The following is a 5,352-nucleotide window of genomic DNA, read 5'->3' as shown; positions in this document are numbered from 1 at the left end:
GAGACCATTGCCAAAGCATCATTTTCTTTCTCATTATCCTTCTCTCATTCGTCACTTTGGCCCACTCGCTCTATTGTGGACAATAAGATTTGAGTCAAAGCACACATTTTTTAAAAATGTTGTTAGGCACACAAACTGCTTCCGAAACATACCATTGTCTTTGGCCACAAAGCATCAGCTGATGATTGGGCATTATATACACTCATCTAGCTGTGAAAAGGCACCTCTAGAGGTTTCACGTGTCTCATCAGTACCAGTTGAACTCCTCAAAGATACAATAGCTGATTGTCTGTCTCAAAAATACCCTGACATTACTATAGTTAATGTGTCGCAGAGTGTCACCTTTGATGGAATAAACTACAAAAAGGGCATGTTGGTGGCACATGGATCATTGGACAGTCTTCCACAGTTTGCTGAGATAGTTCACATGTTTGTTTTAGCCGAAAAGTTAGTGTTCGTCGTAAAGAAAAGAAGTTCCTGGTACATCGAACACTTCAGAGCTTTCATTCTCGATCCACCATCAAGCGATGTGAACCTACTCGAACTGGATGAACTGCCGGATCGCTATCCCCTGAGTGAATACAAAGTTGGACCATCACGAATGGTGACATTGAAAAGGTTCATTCACTGTAAAGGTAAATACTTATGAGTGTTTTTTGTAGAGAGAGAGAGGCACTAAGTATAAACTGTGTTTTTTTGTTGTTGTTTGTTTTTAGAGCAAAATTGAGAAGCAAGACGAACTATGACAGACCCAACAAAGCTACTTGTTATCCTGGGAGAAAATGATGCGCTCAAAATTACACTGCCATCCGGAATACCAAAGAGCTTGGAGGAACTCAAAAGTGAGATTCAGAAGCAATGTGGGTTAACAAAGGAGTTTAGACTTCAATACATGGACAGTGACTTCAATGCTTTCTTGAATGTGACTTCAACCGCTGAACTGAAGAATATGGATAAAGTTAAGGTGATTTACATGAGTGTTCCTGAACCTTTTCCTGAACCTTCACCTGAAAGTACTCTGAGAACTTCAACTCCAACTACTATGAGGAGCCCTGAGTCCAGTCTCAGCTCGAGGTACTCCATTGATACAGATATCCTTTCATCTCCAGAAACTGTACCATCTCCATCAACCTCTTCATCCTCATTGCTCAGAGTGGAAGCTTGGCCAAGCGTCTTTCCCATACCTACCTTCAACTTTGAAGTTAATATGCAGTTGCGCAAGGCAGATCAAGACTTTCACAAAAATGGAACCCTTTTAGTGCCCACACCAAAGCTAAAGTCTGATATCACAGAAAGCTTGGTTAGTGAAATAATCAAGTACAAAGCATACCCTTCAGACATTGAGTGGGATGATGTATGCAGAGGTTTAATCACCAAACATCCGTGTTTAAAAGAACGAGGCTCCACATCAGGGTTTGAAGCTTGGAAGACGAGTTTAAAGTACAAAATGTCCAACTATCGCACCAAGCTTAGAGGCCTAGGATGCACAGAACTGATAATTAACTCCCTGAAGCGTAGAAATGATAGTTCCTCTCCAAACCAAGTTAAAAAGCCAAGAAGAGCAGAGGTGAATTTCTGCCCTGATTATCCAGAGGGAGAAGGAGAAGAAAGTCAGGAGGAAGAGAGAGTGACCCTACTGACTGAAGTCCAGAAAAAGCATAATGAAGAAGTAATTCAAAAGAAAATGGAGCAAACATTTCCGCACAGAAGAATGGAAATTCTGAAAGACATGCCCTTCATTGCAGAGTTTAAACAGCGATGGCCTGCTCTCTTCTGTCATCGTGAGGTTTGTCATGAATTTACAATTTCCTTTAAAGGAATAGGCCACCGCTTTTACATGCTGACATATGTTCTTCCCTTACCTTAGAGTTGTTGATATGTAGCTGCCTTGTCTTTGTCTGTGCGCTCTGTCATGCAAACGGAGCACAAACGCAGCCTCTTCCACATACTGAATAGACCCAAATCTGCTCCCTTTTAGAAGCTAACAAACTCTTCCACGTTTCCCTATTTAAATGCAGCTACGTGAATTGTTACACTACAAAGTATAGCAACACAGAAATGTAGCATGCCGATTTTCTCAGCAGATAAAAAGGGTACTATATTGTGAGGCGTAATAACACGAGGAGCACTACGTCCGCGCACTAACTCTGGACGTAGTGCTCCTCGTGTTATTACGCCTCACAATATAGTACCCGGGTCTATTCAGTATGTGGAAGAGGCTGCGTTTGTGCTCCGTTTGCATGACAGAGCGCACGGACAAAGACAAGGCAGCTACATATCAACAACTCTAAGGTAAGGGAAGAACATATGTCAGCATGTAAAAGCGGTGGCCTATTCCTTTAATGTTTACATGCCAAACATACAGATCAAAATGCATTAGGGCTGAAGCTATTTTTTTGTTTAAATCGATTAATCTACCGAATATTTTTACGATTAGTTGATTAATCATTTAGCTATGTGTGAAAATTTCATTTTTTCCAATTTTTTCAATCATCTAAAGTAAATGTATCTCCAGTTGGGATGTTGATGAAATTAAGTTAATGAAGTAAATGTTTGTTAATTCTGCTCTGATTTGATGAGACACAAACAGATATTCAGAACATTTACAATGCACAAAACACTACAGACACTAAATATAAAAACAAAAGTCTTTAACCTCTTACCTATCTAAAAGGCTAAAACCAAAGACCATCACCTTTTCATCAATTTTTGTCACTTCTTTCTTCCGTTTTTTTTTGACACTTTTTGTAAGTTTTTGTTGCACTTTCACCTGTTTCTTGTTACTCTTTGATGCTTTTTTTGCGTTGCATTTTCTTTTAAATTTTTGTCACATTTTTGTCATAAATTTTTTTCTTGCACTTTCATCCTTTTCTTGTAACTGTTTTGTTGCTTTTTGTGGCTTATTCTTTCCATTTTTGATGCTTTTTTCCAAGTACATTTTGGTAAAAGCAAACTGATTCAGGTGGAAACCATTACTCAATCACTAAAATAATCATTGATTAAATCATTGATTATTTCAATAATTGAGTAGTTGTTGATTAATCAATTTAACACTAAAACACATACTATCATTTATGTTTTCTAGATAAATGCAGAATTCAAAAGGATCACCACAATGGCACTTACTTCAAAGTTCATGTTTCAACTGGACCAGCATGCTTCCAAGATGGTGAAAATATTCAGGAAGAAGGGAGGAGCGCTTGGGCAAAAGATTGTTCAAATTATGGCAGCCACTGAGGAGGTTTGTAATTGCTCCCTAAAATTTACAGGCATAATGTTTGTGTAAACAGTGTCTCGCTCTTGCTTATTTTATTTGTTGGTTTGTTTGGTCGGTACAGTACATGTTAATGAACATACATGGGTCTCATGCATTTAAACAAGCCACACCGGTCTTAGGCTAATTTCCATCCGTCGTCCCCCATGTGCACTCTCAAACACACTATCATTCTTACCTATTGTATATGTTTTTAGTAAGGATGTAACGATTCTTTGAAAATCGATTTTAAGTTAGCGCACTCAGAGTGTAGCGTTAGCGCTAACGCAGAGTTTAGCCTCATGACAGAAGTTTAGCAAAGATCATGAACTGATAAACATCTGACCTGCTCTGAATCTGCTGAAATCTTCATCAAATGTTCGTTTGTCAAATAATCCACTATCTACAGAGAGCTTCAGGTGTTTCCTCTTTACGATAAACAACAGGCACCGAGACTGTGAGGCGCTAAAATCTTTGCATCCACAGCAAACTCCTGCTATGACCAGACTCACTCGCTGATACAGTGATGAGTCTGGATTTTTCCAAGCTACATACTTCCCACGCATACAGCCACCGCTGGGTCAAAGCGCATATATATGCACAAATATATATATATTTTTATTTTATCCATATTTAATCACAGTCCATTAAGCAATTGGTATACTTTTTCATTTAATTATCTGATGAAATATCATATTCTTAAATGCAGGTTGCTGAAATCATTTTCCTTCTTTTTGTTTGTGTTGTTTACAGAACAACACAATTGAAGTGAGGAGATCTTGCATCCTGAAGGCACTCTCGGTGTATTTCAACGAAGATCCTAACAATCTCATTAGGCAATATGTGGTAAGTTTTAACTGCTAATATTTACATTTACTTAAAACAGTCCTGGATGCAACTCAGTGCATTGTACATGTTATATTCATTATGATTTTACTCCGGCTTTGGATAAATTTCATAATTGTTCAGACATTCATACATTGCTAATTGTAAAAATGTTCAACTTGATGAACTATTTAACATTTTATTGCAATTGTAATTGATTAGTACACACATCAACTACAGTCCTTTAAGGAGACATTTGCATAATTTACTTAAAGATAGGCCTGGAGTAGTCTTTCACTAAATGCATGCTGTTTGGAGTAATCTTGGGGGAAAGCTGTTAAATTGAGGTCTCTTTTTTTACCCAAAATCTGAAAACGAACATTATGTAACTTCTGAACATTTAAAAATCAGCAGGAAGAGCTTCAGTCAAGACCTTTCCGGCTCCTTCACCTGTAACTCATTTACAGCATTATTTCTTACAGATGCCATATATTATAAATTGTAACATGCCCACTTTAAAACAAGGATGCAATAACTGGAAAATGTTAAATCCTTGTATATTTTTTTACATATTTTGCTCATTTGTGTGTCTTCATTTTAGGATGTGGAGTTCCGTGATGCCCTGAGCCAGATGGAGAAGACCGTCATTGGGATCTACGTCATCATGCATGATGGTGGAGAACAGGAATCACCAGAAGATGTGGGCATCATCATCGAAGGTGTCACAGTGATGAAGGACCTCAGAGATGTTGCCACCGCCTTCTCGCTGCTGTTTGGTCTCATCTACGTGCTCAACCTTAACTACCCACCTGACCTCAAGTACAGTTTTGAATTTTATCAGAAAGTTCTGATGGAACTTGATGCGAGGAAGCTTTCAAAGAAAGTGCAAGTCCTGAAAAACAAACTTTTTGAGTGACTCTATGAGTGAGATGGCCTATAGAGGTGATCTATGGCTATGTGAGCAGTTGTTCTGAGGCGTAATGTGTTCAAAATGCTCTCCCAAGTAATATGAGACATTTTTTGTTTTAAGTGTTTTTAAGAGCCTGTTCTGTAGCACTATATATAGGCTTACATATTAATTTACAGGGATTTTTCAAAAAAAAAAAGATTTTCTTAAATTGAAAAATACAATTTAAAACATTTCTTTTTTAATTATTATTAACCAGTTGTAGCTAAACTTGACATTTTTACGATTTTGACTTGTTTTTTTTCAAACCATAAGACTAAGATTTGTGTTGAAGCTTACTTGAAGATGAACATTGTTTTTGTTTGTT

The 5,352-nt window shown here is 37.6% G+C and overlaps 1 long non-coding RNA gene across 1 annotated transcript; it reads left to right on the top strand.

Annotated features, from left to right (window-relative positions):
• Positions 1-1,078: 1,078 nt before the first annotated feature.
• LOC306962595 lies at positions 1,079-4,100 on the top strand. The gene is made up of 3 exons (XR_013792829.1): positions 1,079-1,786; positions 3,086-3,241; positions 4,007-4,100. It is a non-coding gene; the product is annotated as an uncharacterized lncRNA (long non-coding RNA).
• Positions 4,101-5,352: the final 1,252 nt, after the last annotated feature.

Source organism: Gobius niger, assembly GCF_951799975.1.
Source record: "Gobius niger genome assembly, chromosome: 4".
Lineage (NCBI taxonomy): Eukaryota > Metazoa > Chordata > Actinopteri > Gobiiformes > Gobiidae > Gobius > Gobius niger.
The sequence above is the reverse complement of the archived record's forward strand: the minus strand, read 5'-3'. Positions and strand labels throughout refer to the sequence as shown.